The sequence below is a fragment of the Bos indicus x Bos taurus genome, chromosome 15 (genome assembly GCF_003369695.1).
Source record: "Bos indicus x Bos taurus breed Angus x Brahman F1 hybrid chromosome 15, Bos_hybrid_MaternalHap_v2.0, whole genome shotgun sequence".
In the NCBI taxonomy this organism is placed as follows: domain Eukaryota; kingdom Metazoa; phylum Chordata; class Mammalia; order Artiodactyla; family Bovidae; genus Bos; species Bos indicus x Bos taurus.
The window spans coordinates 74,309,053-74,331,855 of NC_040090.1; the positions used below are offsets into that span (position 1 = coordinate 74,309,053).

General features: G+C 36.8%; 1 protein-coding gene across 4 annotated transcripts in view; it reads left to right on the forward strand.

The window, feature by feature from the left end:
- The window catches only part of CNTN5 (contactin 5), a 1,679,852-nt gene that overhangs the window by 430,138 nt on the left and 1,226,911 nt on the right, over positions 1-22,803 (forward strand). The gene's annotated exons all lie outside the window — the stretch shown is intronic.

The window sequence follows — 22,803 nt, forward strand, 5'->3', positions numbered from 1 at the left end:
GGAGGAAAGTGACTAAATCTAAATTAGAGAACAGTTCTGTAGAAGAGTGTGAAGTCAAGAGTCTAACGTGCAGTTTACTTTCTGCCAGTCACAGTCATGTTCTGGCAGATCACTATAGAAAACTTTACATTTCAAGTGTTTTAATTCATTCCGTGAAATGATACCAGTCTTTCATTTTTATTGAAGGTCTTAACTGCACCAGGTATCTTTAAATTAATTTTATGGATTAAAAACAACATTAATTTTTCATCTTTTCAAACACTAGAAAATAAGGGGAGAGAAAATTTAAGGAAGTAGATTGAAACTCTCTGACAGTGAAACCCCAAACTGTAGAAAAGAGTTAGTTCCCCATGAATTAGTCCACTGGCATATTCTAATATTGGACAGACTTTTCAGCCAAATTTTGCCATCATAATTCTCTTTATTACTACAAGAATTATCTGAGAGTATGTTGCTACTGTTGCTGCTGCTGCTAAGTCGCTTCAGTCATGTCCGACTCTGTGCAACCCCAGAGATGGCAGCCCACCAGGCTCCCCCGTCCCTGGGATTCTCCAGGCAAGAACAGTGGAGTGGGTTGCCATTTCCTTCTCCCATGCATGAAAGTGAAAAGTGAAAGTGAAGTCGCTCAGTTGTGTCCGACTCCTAACGACCCCGTGGACTGCAGCCCACCAGGCCCCTCCGTCCATGGGATTTTCCAGGCAAGAATACTGGAGTGGGGTGCCATTGCCTTCTCCGGAGAATATGTTACATATATAGAAAATGAAATTAATGATTTGTGTTCTAACTATAAAAGATATATACACATTTGGAAAGTGTTATTTCCTGTACATCAAGCATTTTGTCTTCAACTCTTAATCATTGGAGGATCTTAGCAAATGAAACTCTGTATTAACATGTGACTTATCTAATATCAGTGATATCAGAGATAAATTATATGCAGACACCTTAATTGAATTTTGCAGTTTTAGGAACCTTATTTATGGTGCTTGTGACATTTTTAGAGAAAGACAACTGAACACAGCATAGCAGCTGCAGGTAAGAGGATTTGGGATCTAATGCTCACTTCCAGTTGGATGATGGATATTCAATTCTAAATTTACGGTAGACATATTAGCAGATGGAAATAGAATAGAGTAAATGCCTATGCCACCTGTGAGCAAGTGCATTTTATCAATTACCAGGTGAACTGTGTTAAATTCAAGTCATTCAACAGAACTCTAATTCTTGAGAAGAGACTTTTTGTCAGCCTATTAATATATTTAGATTTCACATTGAGGTTGGAAACATTTTACTATACAGGGAACCTATGGACACAGGTTTGAGCAGAGCATACTTAACTCTTGTTGTGTCACTCATGTTATTATTCTGTCTGTATAATTGAAAAGAATATTGGTAGAATAGGAAACAGTTGAAACAAATGAGACAAACTGAACGCTCCAAAAAGACATAAGTGAATTAGAATTGATGCATCTGATGAGAGTGAATTCACAGTGTCACTTTAAATAAAGCCCTGTTTCATTTAGGTACCTAGTCTGTCACTACAACTACTAAAAATATTCAGGGAAGGCACTGACAGTTTCATTTGACACAATCAATTAAATTCCTCCCATACTAAAAGTTAACATGTGTGTGTGTGTGTATATTAAAAGGGGTCTTGAGTTCAGCCTCTGACAATGAAATGTTTCACTGAATAGCTTACACAGTGCTATTTAATAGACATTGGCTCAGTTCCAAGAGAAAGAGCTTCATTCCATTAGAGAAGAGCCCGAGTTTGGCTCTAGGTTTATAGATTTTCAGAATTGGCAGAATTATTATCACCTAATAAAAAAAAAATAATTCCCAATTCTTGGTATCGGTGTGTGTAAATAAAAGAGTCCAACAACTAATAAAAATAGAGTGGGGTGTCTTATTTTAAAGAAATGAGAAATTTAATTCTTCATCCTTAATATTCTTGAAAATTGCATAGAAATTTGAAAGAAAAGTCCTTTTCACATGCTTTAGTTGCATACATGTATTGTGTATGTTAACAGCTTTGCTACTTGTTATGATATCCAGAGTTGGCAGCTTAAAAAATGAGGACATCACATAAAAATAGTTTTGTCTGCATATTAGGACTTTCTAACAATTGCAATGTCCACAATAGTCTTTCAAGTGTAGTGTGTCCAAATCAATGGGAATGTATGATTCCTAATGGTCACGATGGGAGATGGAAGAGTTCTCTCCAAAATTGTTATTCACTAATATAACCTTAATTTGTCCTAAGATGTTTGTTATCAGTTCAGTTCAATGTTTGTTATAAAGATAAGTATTTTGCCACTTGTAAAAATCAGCTATTTAATGTTAACTATATTTTAGATTTCTCTCTTTTGGAAGATACTATTTTCAAACACTTCTTGGAAAATCTGTTATATGAAGTATACAAAAATACATAGATACATGAATGAAAATAGAATGACTTAAATAATTTGTTCATTTCAGTTCAGTCACTTGGTCGTGTCTGACTGTTGCAACACCATAGACTGCAGCATGCCAGGCCTCCCTGTCCATCACCAACTCCCGGAGTTTACCCAAACTCATGTCCATTGAGTTGGTGATGCCACCCAACCATCTTATCCTCTGTCATCCCCTTCTCCTCCTGCCTGCAGTCTTTCCCAGCATCGGGGTCTTTTCCAGTGAGTCAGTTTTTCGCATCACGTGGCCAAAATATAGGAGTTTTAGCTTCAGCATCATTCCTTCCAATGAACACTCAGGACTGATCTCCTTTATGATGAACTGGTTGGATCTCCTTGTAATACAAGGGACTCTCAAGAATCTTCTCCAACAGCACAGTTCAAAAGCATCAATTCTTCAGCACTCAGCTTTCTTTGCAACTCTCACATCCATACAAGACTACTGGAAAAACCATAGCCTTTACTTAGACAGACCTTTGTTGGCAAAGTAATGTCTCTGCTTTTGAATATGCTGTCTAGGTTGGTCATAACTTTCCTTCCAAGGAGTAAGCATCAAATATTATATAATTTTAAGTTGTATGAATTTCTTGGCATTTATCTAAGCATTTATCTATCTGCCAGTTGTAGAGTTGAGGGGGTGGTTTAAGTTCACTACCAAGGGTGATCTTCAATATGAGATTTTTCATAGAAGATATATTGGTGAATTAATGTTTTTCCAGTTGGAGTACCTACGGATACAAAGAAAACTAAATTAGCCTAAAGCAAGAGGGGAAATAACAGTAATCAGTTTGTGTAGTAATATAAAGGAGTGCGTAGGTTTTATATTACATATACTTTTGCTAGCATGATAGAAGGCATTTAAAAACTATAAACATTCAAACACTTCCGGTGATATGAATGTATTCAAAAATGTCATACATGATACTTGACAAATAGTAATGTTTACTGAATATTTCTATTGTTGAAAGAATTCATAACAACAGGGAATGTTGACATTTTGGCTATGCCATGTTCTTCTATATCTTTATATAGATGCCAGGGAAAACTGAGTGTGGAAAATAAGAACCAAAATGATTTTTCTGGAGTAGTTTTCAAATACAAGAAAGTTTCTGTTTAATCTTGCTTATATACAAGCAATGGGACCCTCAAATGCTTAGTTAATTGAATGTCTCAACTCTATCCTACAAAATATATTAGGGGCTCTGTCTCTGCCACGGAGAAGGAAATGGCAACCTACTCCAGTATTCTTGCCTGCAGTATCCTGGGGATGGAGGAGCATGGTGGGCTGCCATCTGTGGGGTCTCACATAGTCAAACACGACTGAAGCGACTTAGCAGCAGCAGCAGCTTGCTGCTATCTCTCCCAGTAGATGTATGAAATTGTTGCTCTTTCTGTACTAAGCTTAGTTTACATAGAAAATCCCAGACAGAAAAATTATTAGTAAGATATAGATCCTTTTCCCTAAAAACTGTCATCTTTTTTTTTTTTTTTTGAGAGTTCTACTGAGTTTATCTTACCCTTATTTATTTGGTTCTTTGACATATTCTGTAGACTTTGAAGTTTGAGCATAATCTGAGATAGCGTTCTAATCCTAGCTTTGTATTTATTTTTAATATAAATTTATTAATTTTAATTGGAGGCTAATTACTTTACAATATTGTATTGAATGCACTGATGTGATTTTGACAAATGGAAAGACTACAGGCTTTGGAATAATAAAAAGCAAGGCTTGAATTTCTGCTGTAAATTTACCAACTGTGGAAACTTGGCCTTAATTGTTATGTACTTTGTTTCCTTCACTTTTAAAGAGTGGGCATCTCATTTTACAACTCCAGTACTCTTGCCTGGAAAATCCCATGGACGGAGGAGCCTGGTAGGGTGCAGTCCATGGGGTCACTACGAGTCAGACATGACTGAGAGACTTCACTTTCACTTTTCACTTTCATGCATTGGAGAAGGAAATGGCAACCCACTCCAGTGTTTTTGCCTGGAGAATCCCAGGGGTGGGGGATCCTGGTGGGCTGCCATCTCTGGGGTCGCACAGAGTCAGACATGACTGAAGCGACTTAGCAGCAGCAGCATAATCTGTTTATCTGTCTACCTACTTATCTATTCATCTATCATCTATCCATATACACATTTGGACTTTGGTATCTGGAAGGTGTTTTTTATTATTGCTATTGTGATAGAATGTGTAGCACATTATTTTACCACTAAGTAGAATAAAACTTCACTTGAGAGTCTGGTGAGATTTTAAAAAGTAAAGATGGAGGGAAGTTTTAGTTTGCTTTACTCCTCTCCATTAGTTCCTGTCTTGTTGTAGCAAAGATTTAGAATAGTGGACCACTTGTAACTCAATCAGACAGCATTTTATGAAGAAGACATCAGGCAGTATTTGTAATGACAAACTAGTTACAACTCAGATACAGCTCAGTTTCAGCTCAAGTGGGAAGCAGGCAGCACACTCCTGATATGCAATGGCAGGCCAAGTCATGAAGAAGCACACTGATAGCTCTTGGCTTCCCTTTTTATACCTTCTGTATCCTCCCCCTGGTGTCTGACTGGATAAGCCCAATGCAGATAGAGCTTGGTATCAGTGTTCTCCTTATTGGTTATGCCCAGGACCAATCAGGGAAGGGGGTGTGTCCCCACTCCAGTCTTCAACCTCCTCTTCCAAAGGCATTTTTAAAAATTTTACCTGTTGCATAGTTCCACCATCGTGGACTCTTTTTTCCATTCTAACTACCTGATAGAAATAAAGAAAGGAAAGAAGAGAAGGGAGGAGTAGGGATAAGAAGTAGAGAAGGTAGGAAAGGGGTAGAGAGGAATGAAGGAAAGAAAGAAGAAAAGCAAAAGAAGGCAGGAAGAAACAAAAGGAAGAGTAAGGAAAGAAAGGATGAAGTAATGCAAGGAAAGAAATAGAGATGTAGGGAGGTAAGAAGGCAAAGAGCATAAAGAAAAATAGATATGACTCTTTCATAACATTAATAATATTTAAATCCTGGCGCTGTTGTGGGATATGAAATAAACACAGAAAAGTGACTCACTTGTCATAAGTTTTTAGAAGATGGAATACCAAAAAATGCTCCTGATCTTAATAGAAACAATGATTAAATAATACTCTGACTTATTTTTGCCAGCACATAGCAATATTTCCTCATTCTCTCTAGTACATTAGAGAGCCTGGAGATGTAATAACTGCACTTCTCAGAAGACCTGCCAGCAAGATTCAAGGTTAGAGTCCACTCAACAGGAGACATGAGATATGGAAGTTGTAAGAGAAGTATAAATCTTACATGATCTTTCCAGTTCTAGTCACCCCTGATGCCTTCCTTAATATCTTATGTCTTAGTGTTGGAAGCAATGATCATTAGTGACAGCTATATATAATTTTTGCAAATCATCTTTGAAAGCTAATGGTTAATTGAAGGTTTAGCAGCAATCTTTCTGAGATTCGTTTGTCCAGCCCTTTTAACAGTTTATTTTGTTGTTGTTCAGTCGCCAAGTCATGTCTGACTTTGTGACCCCATGAACTTCAGAATACCAGACTTCCTTGTCCTTCACTATCTACCGGAGTTTGCTCAAATTCATGTCCATTGAGTCAGTGATGCCATCCAACCATCTTGTCCTCTGTCACCCCCTATTCCTCCTGCCTTCAATCTTTCCCAGCATCAGGGTCTTTTCCAGTGGGTTGGCTCTTTGCATCAGGTAGCCAAATTATTGGAGCTTCAGCTTAAGAATCAGCCCTACCAATGAGTATTCAGTGCTGATTTCCTTTAGTATTGACTGGTTTGTTTTCCTTGTTATCCAAAGGAGTCTCCAGAGTCTTCTCTAAGCACCACATCTTGATAGAAGTCATTATTCAGTGCTCAGCCTTCATTATGGTCCAACTCTCACATTCGTACATGACTACTGGAAAAACTATAGGTTTGACTATATGAACCTTTTTTGACAAAGTGACGTCTATGCTTTTAAATATACTGACTAGATTTGTCATAGCTTTTCTTCCAAGGAGCAAGTGTCTTTTAATTTCATGGCTGCAGTCACCATCCACAGTAATTTTTTGAGCCGAAGAATATAAAATCTGTCATTGTTCCAATTTTTCTCCATCTATTTGCCATAAAGTAATGGGACTGGATGCCATGATCTTCATTTGTTGAATGTTGAGTTTTAGGCTAGCTTTTCTACTCTCCTCTTTTACCCTCATCAAGAGGCTCTTTAGTTCCTCTTCACTTTCTGTCATTAGAGTCGTAACACCTGCATATATGAATGAGGTTGTTGATATTTTTCACTGAAATCTTGTGATTTCAGAATGTGATTTATCCAGACCTACATTTTGCATCATTTACACTTCATAGAAGTTAAATAAGCAGACTGACAACATACAACCTTGTTGTAATCTTTTCCCAATTTTGAAAAAGTCCAGTGTTCCGTGTGTGGTTCTAACTGTTGCTGCTTGTCCTGCATACAGCTTTCTCAGGAGATAGGTAAGGTGAACTGGCATTCCTGTCATTTTAATAATTTTCCACAGTTTTTTTGTGATCCACACAGTCAAAGCCTTTAGTGGAGTCAATGAATCAAAGTAGATTTTTTTTTCTGATATTCCCTTGCTTTTTCTATGATCCAGGGGTTGCTGGCAATTTGATCTCTGATTCCTCTGCCTTTTTAAATTTAGTTGAATGTCTGTAAGTTCTTGGTTCACATCATGATGAAGCCTTTTGAGTATAATCTTGCTGGAATGTGAAATGATCATATTTAGTAGTTTGAACATTTTTTGGCATTGACTTTCTTTGTGATTGGAATGAAAAGTGACCTTTTCCAGTCCTGTGTCCACTGCTGACTTTCTCATATTTGCTGACATATTGAATGCAATACTTTATCAGCATCATCTATTAGATTTTGAAATAGTTGAACTGGAATTCCATCACCTCCACTAAAATTGTTCGTAGTAACACTTCCTAAGGCCCATTTGATTTCCCATTCCAGAATGTCTAAGTGAGTGACCACACCATCGTGATTATCCATGTCCTTGACATTTCTGTCCTTTATTGAGCCCATCTTTGCATAAATATTCCCTTGATATCTCCAATTTCCTTGAAAAGATCTCTAGTCTTTCCCATTCTATTGTTTTCCTCTATTTCTTAGTATTGATCACTTAAGAAGGCTTTCTTATCTCTCCTTGCTTTTATCTGGAACTCTGTATTCATTTGGTTGTATCTTTCCATTTCTCCTTTACCTTTCACTTCTCTCTCTCTCTTTTTTTTTTTTTTTTCTCAGCTACTTCTAAGGCCTCCTCAGACAACTACTTTCCCTTTCTTTTTGTGGGGGATGGTTTGGTCAACTTCTCCTGTACAGTGTTACCAATCTTAGTCCATAGTTTTTCAGGCACTCTCTCTACCAGATCTAAACCTTTGGATATATTTGTCACCTTCACTGTATAATGATAAGGGACTTGACTTAGATCATACCTGAATTGCCTGTCCTTTACTGTGCCCATCTTTATATGCAATGTTCCCCTGGCATCTCTAATATTCTTGAAGAGATCTCTAGTCTTCCCCATTCTATTAATTTCCCCTTTTTTTCTGCACTGATCACTCAGGAAGGCTTTCTTATCTCTCCTTGCTATTCTTTGGAACTCTGCATTCAAATAGATATATCTTTCATTTTCTCCTTTGCCTTTAGCTTCTCTTCTTTGATCAGCTATTTTTAAGGCCTCCTCAGAGTACAGAAATGGAATGGACATAACATAAGCAGAAGATATTAAGAAGAGGTGGCAAAAATACATAGAAGAACTATACAAAAAAGAACTTCATGACCAGATAACCACGATGGTGTGATCACTCACCTCGGGCCAAACATCCTGGAATGCTGAGTCAAGTGGGCCTTAGGAAGCATCAGTACGAACAAAGCTAGTGGAGGTGATGGAATTCCAGTTGAGCTATTTCAAATCCTGAGAGATGATGCTGTGAAAGTGCTGCACTCAATATGCCAGCAAATTTGGAAAACTCAGCAGTGGCCACAGGACTGGAAAAAATCAGTTTTCATTCCAATCCCAAAGAAAGGCAATGCCAAAGAATGCTCAAACTACCACACAATTGCACTCATCTCACATGCTAGTAAAGTAATGCTTAAAATTCTCCAAGCCAGGTTTCAGCAATACATGAGCCGTTAACTTCCTGATGTTCAAGCTCGTTTTAGAAAAGGCAGAGGAACCAGAGACTAAATTTGCCAACATCTGCTGGATCATAGAAAAAGCAAGAGAATTCCATAAAAACATCTATTTCTGCTTTATTGACTATGCCAAAGCCTTTGACTGTGTGGATCACAATAAACTGTGGAAAATTCTTAAAGAGATGGGAATACCAAAACACCTGACCTACCTCCTGAGAAATCTGTATGTAGGACAAGAAGCAACAGTTAGAACCAGACCTAGAATGGCAGACTGGTTCCAAATCAGTAAAGGAGTATGTCAAGGCTGTATACTGTCACCTTGCTTATTTAACTTATATGCAGAGTACATCATGTGAAATGCCAGGCTATATGAAGCAAAAGCTAGAGTCAAGATTGCTGGTAGAAATATCAATAACCTCAGATATGCAGATGACTACACCCTTATGAAGAGGAAATAAAGACCCTCTTGATGAAAGTGAAAGAGGAGAGTTCAAAAGTGGGCTTAAAACTCAACATTCAGAAAATTAAGATCATGGCATATGATCCCATCCCTTCAAGGGGAATAGATGGGGTAACAATGGAAACAGTAACAGACTATTTTCTTGGTCTCCAAAATCACTGCAGATGGTGACTGCAGCCATGGAATTCAAAGATGCTTGCTCCTTGGAGGAAAGCTATGACCAAACTTGACAACATGTTAAAAAGCAGAGGCATTACTTTGCCAGCAAAGGTCCATCTAGTCAAAGCTCTGGTTTTTCCAGTAATCATGTATGAATATGAGAGTTGGACTACGAAGAAAGCTGAGTGCGGAAGAGTTGATACTTTTGAACTGTGGTGTTGGAGAAGACTCTTGAGAGTCTCTTGGACTGAAAGGGGATCCAACCAGTCAATCCTAAAGGAAATCAGTCCTGAGTGTTCATTGAAAGGAATGATGCTGAAGCTGAAACTCCAATACTTTGGCCACCTGATGTAAATAACTGACTCATTGGAAAAGACCCTGATGCTGGGAAAGATTGAAGGCTGGAGGAGAAGGGGATGACAGAGGATGACGTCGTTGCCTGGCATGACTGACTCGGTGGACATGAGTTTGAGTAAGCTCTGGCAGTTGGTGATGGACAGGGAGAACTGGCATGCTGCAGTCCTTGGGGCCCCTGTGAGTCAGACATGACTGTGTGACTGAACTGAACTGATACCTGAATTGCCTAGTGGTTTTCCCTACTTTCTTCAATTTTAGCCTGTATTTTGCATTAAGAAGCTGATTATCTGAGCCACAGACAGGTCTGTGTCTTATTTTTGCTGACTGTATAGAGCTTCTCCATCTTTGGCTGCAAGGAATATAATCAGTCTGATTTCAGCGTTGACCCTTCTGTGGTGTCCACGTGTAGAGTCGTCCCTTGTATTGTTGGAAGGAGGTGTTTGCTATGACAAGTGCATTCTCCTGGCAGAACTCTTGTTAGCCTATTCCCTGCTTCACTTTGTACTTGAGGCCAAACTTGCATTCTACTCCAGATATTTCTTGATTTCCTGCTTTTGTATTCCAGTACCCTGTGATGAAAAGGACATCTTTGTTGTTGTTGTAGTTGTTTGTAGAAATTCTTGTTGGCACCTAATATCTAAATCTCTTTCTGCTTTAAATTGTTCTTTTTATCATTTAATGACTAAGTCATGTCTACCTCTTTTGGGACTGTTTGGACTGTACCCTGGCAGGCTCCTTTCTCCATGGAATTTCCCAGGCAAGAATACTCGATTGGGTTGCCATTTCTTTCTCCAGGTCATCTTCCCCACCAAGGGATCAAACCCATGTTTCCTGGATTGGCGGGTGGTTCTTTACCACTGAACTACCATGAAAAAATGAAAGGTAGTTCAGTGGTTCCATTTTTATTTTTTAACTGTCCTTGGCAGATTAAGAAAATGCATAAAAATAAAAAAATGTAAAAAAGCTGACAGCATATATATAATAAATATATACTAAACCATAAAGAAATGCATAAAAACATAGAGATATATCATGTTCATAGATCTGGACTCAATTTTAAAGAAATCTTAGTCCTCCCTCAGGAAGTATAACATCACTATAACATAGTGTGTTAGTAGGATAGATTAGACTCCTGAGGCAGTGTTTTGAGAACCCAGAAAACTTTATGTGTCTCTATACAAATTTGGTGTACAGATCAGTGGAGAACAAATATGCTGTCTCACAGGTTTTTCTAATAAAATAGTTTTCCATTATAAAAAATAAATAAAATCAGATCTCTCAGCATTCCATGCAATAAAGAAATAAATAACTCTAGGTACATTTTTAAATTAAACTTAAAAAGCAAAGTTTTAAACAATAAGGATAAAATACTGGTAGGATTTCATTCCTTCAAGATAGAGAAATATCTTTAAACATGGAAAATAGTCTATTAATAAACAAAATAATACATGTCATTACAATTTGAAGAAAAAAAGAAGGTAAAAATAAGATTATGGTGAAACATCTTGGTACCAAACTCTTAACAGCTCTCTTTTGTTATGAAATTAAACAAACACAACAACAAAAACTCTGATATTGGCAATCAATACTTTTACAGACAAATGTACTGTAGAATAACTTTCCAAGTTTACAGTTTGCCAGCATGATAGATTGTAATATTGTTTTTAATTTGTTATATAATTTAAAATGTGATTTACTATATAATTTGTCATGTGATTAACCTGTCCTTAGACTTTGGGCTTAGCCATGTGACTTTCTTTGGCCAATAGAATGAGGCAAAAGTAATAGTATATCAGCTTTCCCTTAGGCCTTCAGATACTTTGTGCATTTTCACTCTGTTGTTCTTTTTTCATCACCGTGAGAATAAGGAGAAAAAGAGAGTAATGCCACCCCAGGTCAACTACTCCAGGCAGTTCAGTTCAGTCACTCAGTCATGTCTGACTCTTTGTGACCCCATGAACCGCAGCAAAACAGGCCTCCCTGTCCATCACCAACTCCCAGAGTTCACTCAAACTCATGTCCTTTGAGTCGCGATGCCATCCAGCAATCTCATCCTCTGTCGTCCCCTTCTCCTCCTGCCCCCAATCCCTCCCAGCATCAGAGTATTTTCCAATAAGTAAACTCTTCGCATGAGGTGGCCAAAGTACTGGAGTTTCAGCTTTAGCATCAGTCCTTCCAATGAACACCCAGGACTGATCTCCTTTAGAATGGACCGGTTGGATCTCCTTGCAATCCAAGGGTCTCTCAAGAGTTTTCTCCAACATCACAGTTCAGAAGCATCAATTCTTTGGCGCTCAGCTTTCTTGACAGTCCAACTCTCACATCCATACATGACCACTGGAAAAACCATAGCCTTGACTAGACAGACTTTTGTTGGCAAAGTAATGTCTTTACTCTTTAATATGCTATCTAGGTTGGTCATAACTTTCCCCATCTGTTTGTCATGAAGTGATGGGACTAGATGCCATGATCTTAGTTTTCTGAATATTGAGCTTTAAGCCAACTTTTGCACTGTCCTCTTTCACTTCCATCAGGAGGCTCTTTGGTTCTTCTTCACTTTCTGCCATAAGGGTGGTGTCATCTGCATATCTGAGATTATTGATATTTACCCCAGTCATGTTGATGCCAACTTGTGCTTCCTCCAGCCCACCATTTCTCATGATGTACTCTGCGTATATGTTAGATAAGCAGAGTGACACTATACAGCCTTGATGTACACCTTTTCCTATTTGGAAAAAGTCTGTTGTTCCATGTCCAGTTCTAACTGTTACTTCCAGGCAAGCCTAGCCTTAATCAGCTGACCTTCAGCCACTCAAAATAAGTAATGATAATAAATATATTTTTAAAAAACATTGAATTTTGGGATGGCTTATTGTACAGCAATGACTAACTAATATAACTATTACTCACAAAGAAATTTCTGTTCCACTTGTTCTTGACATTTATTTTCCCTAAACATGTATTTTTGCTGCCCTTCTCCAATTCTACCATTCTTAAATTATTAAGTCTATCTGGCATATCCTATATCCCCGGTTTTCCCTCTTTTCATGTTCAAGATTAAGGTCACATGCATCTGTTTCCACAATATGTGTCAGACTCTTTTTGCATTAAATAAGGATCATGACCCATACTGACTGACATTTATCAATTGTTTGTTCATCTTCCCTATTTCCTATACAATATTTTGTAAAGCTAGGCATTTTAACCTTCTACTAATCTACTCTCTGTAAAGCTTTACACATAATGCATTCTTAGTAACTGGACAAAAAGCCATAAGTTGTGATTTATATAGTTGATGTTCATCACTAAAATGACCGATTTTTATATTAGGCAGAGAGATTAATTTCATTTACAAGTTAGTCCTCCAGATTTAAGTTTCCTCCTTATTTTTCTATGAGGATTGTTACAAAGTGACAGAAAGTGAAAGTGAAGTTGCTCAGTCGTGTCCGACTCTGCGACCCCATGGACGGTAGCCTACCAGGCTCCGGGATCCATGGGATTTTCCAGGCAAGAATACTGGAATCAGCTGCCATTTCCTTCTCCAGGGCATCTTCCCAACCCAGGGATGGAACCCGGGTCTCCTGCATTGGAGACAGACGCTTTACCGTCTGAGCCGCTTGCCAGGTTGACAGTCATGCCTTTACACATGTTAATTATTTTCCAGATTATGTTCTGCCATCTTCAGGGCTAATGTGTTAAATTAAGGAGGTTGAAAATCCCTGTCACTAATGTATGGTGAATTAAATAATTATATTACTAGCAGTAAAGACTACACTGTAAATGATTCCTAAGTGACAGTATTCTGCCTTGGTAAGCTTTGAGGCAGTACTTGCATTTCAAAAATTTTTTGAATATTATTTCAAGTAGGATATACTTTGTACAAATATATATTGCTTCCCTTGAAAAGAAACTAACCACATTTTCTTGTGTTCTAACTTAGAAATTGGTATCTCTATAAGTTTTTTAGTGATTAGCTCATATATAAAACATATAATAGATTGTCTATAAAATTTATCTTGTAGCTTGTAAATTGCATATAGTGGCACCAGATCCTGTGCTTACTCAAATCTAGTCTATGACCATGGTTGCAAATATCTTCAATACTATCTTATTTATTTTTCAAACCATTTTCCTTACCTAATTTACCCCTGACATGTTGAAGATAGAAAAACAAGAAATACAATACTTTCAGCAAAGTTTTTGATCACACATGATTTAGGTGATTCAGGGGGCCATGCTTATACATAAGATGGAACAGGTAGGTTTCAGGGACATGAAGAAACTTGAAATATTTGTGGTTGATTATAGTACTTACTTTTAAATACTCATTCCTTTTTTCTGCTTTATAGAATGTTGGAACTCTCTAAGACTGCTTGACCACCATCTCATATACTTAATCAAGGACAATATATTATGCTAGGCACTTCATACTGCCTATGTATTTCTCAAATAAGTAAATTTTTGAAATAATAAAACATTTCATTATTACATATTTAATGTAAAATTTAATAACATTTCAACATTTAAAATATTTGATATTACTCTAGCATATGGAATAGAAAGTATTAAAAGATCTCTGAGATTTACTTGGGATAAAGAACAAGGTGAAAAATGACCTTTGTGTTTATATGTCAGTATAGCAAATCATATTGTTCTAAGATTTCAGTGATGCGTAGCAGTGGAAATAACAGAGATAAGTACGATAGACTTTTCCATAGACTGAGTTTTCCAGGTCATTTAGTCCTCTCTAGTGTCTTCAAAATAATCCAACAGAGGTAATGATAACAGATTGCCACATTTTTGTCTATATGATGACCTGTTTAGGTAGAAGAGAAAAAAACAAAAAACAAAAAACACTACTCTCAATGCTATGAGTAAAAATACAGCAGTAGTTAGATCATAAGTTTTGTGCACTCTCTCTCTCTCTGTCTCAACATACACACACATACATGCCATGTGGATTGGTGTACTATGTCTTTGTTAGAAAGCATGTACTACTGAGAATGCTATCAAGAGCTGGGAAAAATCAGAATAGTCAAGTTTGATAAAAGTTATGTCCTCTGCTCGTGGAACTTCTCAGAATCTCACTTAAAAAATATGTAAGCATCTTTTAAAATAATTCTAGTAGATATTATGATAGTTCTAATATTATAATTATTTCATAATCCTAATGTATTAAAAATAGAATGCAGCAAGATAATTGGGCCTCAAGATAGAGGACCATTCTATGACTTGAGAGTTGATAGTCTCACAGTGTTAGTCAGAAGAACCTGTAAAGAATTCAACATGCAAAGCAGAAGTAATTCATAAAGGTTTTGTTTTTAGTCACTAAGTTGCTAAATCTTTTGCGACTCCCTGGATTGTAGCCTACCATCCTCATCTGACATGGAATTTCCCAAGCAAGATACTGGAGTGGCTTGCCATTTTCTTCTCCCGGGGATCTTCTCCACCCAGGGATCAGAAGCACTTCTCTTGCATCAGCAGGTGGATTCTTTATCACTGAGCCACCAGGGAAGACCAATTCATAAAGTAGCAAATATCTAAGAGATTACTGTAAAGAAAATATCAGGCTAAGCCAGAGTTGTGCTGTCCAATAAAATCAGCCAGATGTGGGTATTTAGCACTTGAAATGTGGCTAATTTAAATTGAAATATGTTGTGAAAATAAAATACAACACAGATGTCTGAGAATCAGTATGAAAAACATTATTTTCTTAATAATTTTATTTTGATTATGCAAAAAAATTGATTACATATTGAAATGGTATTTTAGATATATTAGTTTACCAAAATATATTATTAGATTTGCCTGTTTCTCTTTCTTTTTTAAATATAAATTTATTTAGTTTAATTGGAGGCTAATTACTTTACAATATTGTATTGGTTTTGCATCTTTTTCTTTAATATCACCCATTTGGCTTTCACTCGTGGCTCTTAAATTTATATCGAACAGGGCCGGTCTAAGGAATTTCAGCAGGATCATACAATTACTAATTAAGACAGTCACAACTTATCTAAGAATTGAACACATTCATTTTTCATCAACTATCTATTGTATAGCTTTTATCATAAATCTATTAGACACATTCCCTCTCTAGGAAACATTAAAGTAATAGTTAAACACTATTGCTTGAGCTGGAGACTTGTCTCCTGGGTAAGTCAATACCATAGTCCACAGTTGTCTGTGATTGTGGTTTCCATCCGTCTGACCTCTGATGCCCTCTCTCAGTGCCTACTGTCGGTTGGGTATATCTTTCCTTTTTCCTTTGCCTTTAGCTTCTCTTCTTTTCTCAGCTATTTTGTAAGTCCTCTTCAGACCACCATTTTGCCTTTTTCCATTTGTTTTTCTTGGGAATGATCTTGATCACTGCCACCTGTACAATGTCATGAACCTCTGTCCTAGTTCTTCAGGCACTCTATCAGATCTAATTGCTTGAATCTATTTTTCACTTCCATTGTATAATCATAGGGGATTTGATTTAGGTCATACCTGAATGGACTAGTGATTTTCTCTAACTTCTTCAATTTAAGTCTGATTGTTAGTTTCTACTGTATAGCAAAATGAATCAGATATATATATATATATATATATATATATATATATAACCCCTTTTATGAATTTCATTTTCATTTAGGTCACTCCAAAGCTGAGCAGAGTTATCTGAGCCATATATTAGGGTTTTATTGGTTATCTATTTTATACACGTTATCAGTAGTGTATAAAATCCCAAATCCCAATTCATCCTTCCCCCTCAGTGTCCATACATTTCTTCTCTATGGCTGCTGTCTGTATTTCTTTGTGGCAAGTAAGATTATCTATACCATTTTTCTAGATTCCATGTATTTATGTTAATATACAATATTGTTTTTTCTCTTTCTGAGTAACTTCACTCTACAATAGTCTCTAGTTCCATCCATGTCTCTACAAATGACACAATTTCATTCCTTTTTATGACTGACTAATACTCCACTGTATATATGTACCACATCTTCTTTGTTATTCCTCTGTATTTTTAATAATTTGTTTATTTTTGGTTGTGCTGGGTCTTCATTGCTGTGAGCAGATTTTCTCTAGTTGCAGTGAGCGGGGCTTGCTCTTCATTGCAGTGCTCAGGCTTCTTATTGTAGTCATTTCTCTTGTTGCAGAGCATGGACTGTGCAAGTGGGCAAGTGGGCTTCATTAGTTGCAGTCCAGGCTTTGTAGTTGTGGCACATGAGTGTAATTTTTCCATGGCATGTGAAATCTTACCAGACCAAGTATCATACCCATGCCCCCTGTGTTGGCATGTAAATTCTTAACCAGTGAACCTATGTCAGGCTCCTCTGTCCTCCACTATCTCCCAGAGTTTGCTGAAATTCAAATAGCAGTAATTAAATAAATAAATTTAAATTAAAAAAAATATATATATTCAAAAAAATTGAAACAAATAACTATATTAAAATTAATTTATTTTCTTCTTATGTAAGAAGAAAAACGATAGAGTCAGAGTAATTTTTCTTAGATTCGTGAACAGTTGAGTTTCCCTTTCACGAGTCTGAACCAAATTGATCTATTTTGAATTTAACTTGGCTGTGAAAATAAGAAATTAAGATGTGTAACCTAGGTAAGCAGTTACTTGGTATTTATTAATTAGAAGTTTCTTATAACTAAATTCCAATTCTGCCATGATATAACCCACAATTATCTTTGGATCTGAGTGATATAGGGATTGATTATATCAGTGGAACTCTAAACTAAATGATATAACCATCATGTCTTGTCTAATTTTGTTAAGAGAAAAGGGCATCCCTCTGCTTTTTATAATAACTTATGTGAATTATTTGGAGAATATGGTCAAGGTGTGGAGTTTATTGTAGGCAAAAGTACTAAGCTTCAATTTTTGAACACAAGCAGAAATACGTGTTGAAAAATAGATTTATTTATATACCTGGATTATCATTAGTAAACCATCTTTTTATTTGATTAAAAATGTCTTAGGTTTCTAATAAATTAAATTTAAATAAACTTACAAAAGGATCACAGCTATGAATCTAATATTCTGAAAATATATGAGAACATTCTTCTGAAGAAGATAGAGTCCTTGACGTATGACTGGTTCAAAGTGTAAGGTCTAGACCATAGTGACCACTGTACTGCTACCATTTTGTTTTAATACTATTGATCTTATTCCAAGAGCTCTATTGAGTGAGACTCTGTGCTTTAACAACACCCCCTAAAAGTTGTCTGATCTTCAGTCTAGATTTAAGAAGCAATTGATATCTAAGGCTGCTAACTTCTGTTGGAAAACTTTCAGTTAAAGACTTCCTTCTGACATTTCCCTTCTGACATTTCCTTCATTATCTCTTACTCAGTCCCTCTCCTGGGTGAGCCTTCATGCCCGTTTACCACTGGTTCAACTTTCTCTGGCTTGTTCCAGATGATCCTATGCTGCTTCATCTGCTGTTTGACAGTGTTTATATAACAAGTATATTACTTTTAGCTCTAGAAGACTCCCTCATGTGTGCATAGCATTGATATAAATTTTTCTCCTGAAACATGATCCAGTGTTGCCTTAGTAGTCTTCAAATGTCCATTCGTTTATACATGGATACACAGGTATGTAGAAGCACTATGTGCCACAAATGAGTGAAGCAAGTAAGAAAGCAAGCAACAAAGATTCCTTCCATCACAAAGCTTATAATCTACTGGGTGATTTCAGTGAATAAAAAAATGAATAAATTGCATGTTTGTTACAAAGTGATAAATGTTATACAGAAAGTGAACAATGATAGGGAGGTCTAAAGTTGGGATGGTGATCATAAATACTTTCTGGGAAGACAGCTTTAAAGCCATGTCTTGACCAAGGGGAATCTCTTCTAATGAAATTTCACATATTTGCCCATAAGGAAATTAAATCTTTCAACATTCTTTCATAGTTGAGCTGTAGCCTTCTTATTTTTCTGGTTGACAGGGAAAATGTCTGTCAGAGATGTGGGTATATTGGCTATTCCTCTCCCCATCACCCTTAAGGGAAATATCATTTGGCTCTGTGGCTCATATGACAGATTCTCCCCCCCCCCCGCCCCCTAGTTTTGATCCAGTTTCTTGGCAAGCTGGATATAATCTGATTCAGTCCTTACATTGTGAACTGTACATGTTTGGGCATATGGTCTTGTTTTTATGATCTTTTAACCTTTATTTATTTTAGATACACCATGGTGTAATGGATCATTTGGGTGTATTGAACACTTGGAGTGGCAGCAGGTCTGGTTGAAGCCATCTGGAGATGCTGAGGATTGGGAAGTTTTCCTCCCTGTGGAATATGCTTTTAAAGGAGGTTTTATAAAATTAACTAGAAAACTTGCAATAATCTCATTTAGGAACAGGTATATAAGGTAGATGAATGGATCATGGAACAGATGAATGGTTAAGTATATGGTAAAGCAAATATATAAACCTTTATTCTGCACTCCAATATTCTAGAATAATCAGTAAGCTTCCTACATCTGATGTCTTAGATTTTAGAAAGTATTTATTCTAACATGAACAAAATTGTTCATTTTCTTTTAGTTTTAGACATAGGCGTAACGTTTCCAGAGCCTGCCTGTATACATAATTAGAATGAAGGCAATAGAATTTTGAAAAAATAAATACATGTGAAAAATATTTTTAAAAAATTATACTTTTGAGGTCCATTTAAAAGTCTATTTTGTATATTTTGATAGTAACTTCATCCAACAGTAATCATGTTTTTTGATATTATAAAACAACTTTAAGTATATTGCAGCCTGTGTGATCAACCGGATCTCATTTTCCTAGCATCCACTTTCACTGTTCAAGAATTACTAAGTAGAAAAAGAGCAAAAGAACCATATATTACTCACATTTCCACCTGAATGTCTAAAATTAAGACATGCACACTGCCAACAAATGGGTTCAACCACTTTGGAGAAAGTTCTTGCAATTTTGTATAAAAATAAATATGAACTTATCCTATGATCTAGCAATTTGACTCCTAGGTATTTACCAAAAACAAATGAAACATATATCCACACACAAATGTACAAGAATATCAATATCAGATATAGTCATAATAGCCTAAAACTAGAAACAGTCCTGGTATCCACCAAAGGTCAATGAATTAAATTGATATTTCCTATGCAAAGGAATCAGAGAAGGCAATGGCACCCCACTCCGGTACTCTTGCCTGGAAAATCCCATGGACGGAGGAGCCTGGTGGGCCACAGTCCATGGGGTTGCTAAGAGTCGGACACGACTGAGCGACTTCACTTTCACTTTTCACTTTCATGCATTGAAGTTAATGGCAACCCACTCCAGGGTTCTTGCTTCGAGAATCCCAGGGACGGGGGAGCCTGATGGGCTGCTGTCTATGGGGTTGCACAGAGTCGGACACGACTGAAGCGACTTAGCATAGCACAGCATAGCATACAAAGGAATGGGTTTCCCAGGTGGCGCTAGTGGTAAAGACCTTGCCTGCCAGTGCAGGACATGGCTTCAACCCCTGGGTTGGGAAGATCCCTGGAGGAGGGCATGACAACCCACTCCAGTATTCTTGCCTGTAGAATCTCATGGACAGAGGAGCCTGCCAGGCTATAGTCCATAGCATACAAAGAGTCAGACATGACTCAAGTGACTCAGCAACTTTGCATGCATACAAAGGAATACTACTCAACAATAAAAAGGAATAAGCTACTGACTATTAAATAGTATGAGTGAATCTCAAAAACATTATGCTTTATGAAACAAACCTTACTCAGAGGAGTATGAACCATTCAATTCTGTATATGTAAGTTATCAAATGGACAAGTGGCATCTATAGTGAAAAAAAATAGAACAGTGGCTATCTCTGTGGACCACGATGGGTAATTACTGAGAAGGCAATAAGAGAAGTTTCTGAAACAATGCCCAGTGATTCTCTTAAGTGATTAAAAAGCACCTATCTTATCTAGGCAACTAAAATATGTTGTATTATATAAGAGCTCAAAGTCCTTTCCTCTCCAGGAAGTGTTTATTCCAAGTGAGAAGCCAATAAATAATATGAAAAGGTGTTTTTATTTTTCCTATAATTCTCCATTTTGGGCATTTCAACTCCTTTGTCCATTAAATAAACTTAATCTCCTTTAAGATTTAAATAGTGATTAGGTAGAGAGGTAAAGTTTAGGAAAGGTATTATTTGATAGCTAATGTCATGAGCTATTATTGTTTTCAGTGCCTGAACATATATTTAATTCTGAATCTTTATCTGTGAGTAAATTTGAGATGTGGCTTCCCTAATGGCTCAGTAGGTAAAGAACCTTCTGCAATGTAGGAGACACAGGAGACAGGGGTTCAATCCCTGGGTTGGGAAGATCGCCTAAAGGAGGAAATGGCAACCCACTCCAGTATTCTTGCCTGGAAAATTCCATGGACAGAGGAGCCTGGCAAGCTACAGTCGATGTGTCACTAAGGGTCAGACACAATTGAGCAACTAACACAAATTTGAGGTATTTTAAGTATATTTCAATGTCCAGTCAATTCCCAAATTCTTGAGATCTCTTATCTACAGTTCTCTTCCCAGAGACAAATGTGTTTATTCTAGGTGGTCATTTACAATTTCTTACTTCCTGTCCTTGTATGATCCTACCACTCTTCTCTTTACTTAACTACTAGCTTAACTCTACCTCTAGCTTAACTCTACTCACTAACCCTGGCAAATCTCTTTGGAATATTATAAGACAACCCCAGGCAGCCCTACTCTTATAGGGGGTCTACATGAAAATAGTTGAAGTGATCTATGGAAAATATGTGCTTTTGGTCTATTTTAAGGAGAATGAAATTATTTCTCTCTCTTAGCGCCCATATTCTGCCATGGCATATTCCATCCAGGAACTCACACCTTTGTTTTCTCAGACATGACTCAGAAACAGTCTACTCTAACTTATGTATATATAAGTATATATTATGTGTGTGTATGTGTGTGTGTATAATGCCCAAGGATCAATATTTTATGAAATAAAGTATAGTGTAAACAAGAAAATTAAAAAACAAAACAAAACATAATAATCCTTGATTTGGCCCCCATTTACCTGTATTTATCTCTGTGACTGGTTCCCCAAATTGAATACAACATTCCAGGCTCTTCAGTGAAGTCATATATAATGAAATTTGAAACATTGCAACCATATATTTTATCCCTTTGCCAAACAGACGAAGCATCTGCTTAGGAAGCTTAGATCTCCAATGGAGCATAAGTTGAATCTGAAAATATAGTATTAAATAGCCACTATAGCTAGAACCTGATTAGAATGTGCTGAAGGGTTATAACATTTCTTTTTACTCTTCGCCAAATAGACTTTACTCCTGCCGAGGAAATTGAAATCTAAAGCAGATGACATTGACAGGACAAATGCCATTAACAGAGAGGGATATGTGCCATGTTCAACACAGATTGAGACATTAAACGTCCAGCATTAAATGAAACTAGAAAGTTCAGAATTCTTCAGTGTGTCGGATTTGTACATGATAGCTGTGTGAATATCCAGGAATATCAATAGCCCTGAGTAATCTTGCAAGAGCCTGTTGTGTTGCCATAGAGCTTGCTTTTCTGAAAAGCTGTGAAGTGACCTTCCAGCATTGAAAAGGCAGTCTGGAAATAAATGTTATCTATTTATGATGCTTATTACAGCTGAAGTATTTTATTCTTTAAATTGATGGTCTCCTGCACAGAAAGGTATTTTGAGAGTATCAGTTGAAATGGCTTTTACTGCTCCTTTTTCTTTTCCATAATACATTTATTTTTCTTCAATAGCTCTTATAATTTACATAAGAGTAATACCTTATGTAGAAAGATAGAAATTGAAGCATGATAAGTGAAGTGTGCCAAAATTTTAGGTTTGTTTTTCTAAAATTGATCTCTGTTTCTTTGGAGCCCCTATTCCTAAAGGCAGAACAAAGAAAACAACAAAAAATTATACTTGTTAAATAAAATTTAGTCTTCTCTAATTGCCACAGTTTTAATGTGAGTAAATGCTCAGTTAGTTCATGGAATGCTCTAGTAGAACATTATGTCTGTAAGCAGGAGGCATCATCTTCCACCACTCCTTTCCAAGATGTGTCTGGGAGCACAAGAGAGCTCATAAATCCTGTGTCTTTTTGCTGTCCTTGTGGTTAGACTGTCTGACCTGTCCTTGTGGTCAGAGTGTCTTTTCCCTATCAGTCAGCATGCTC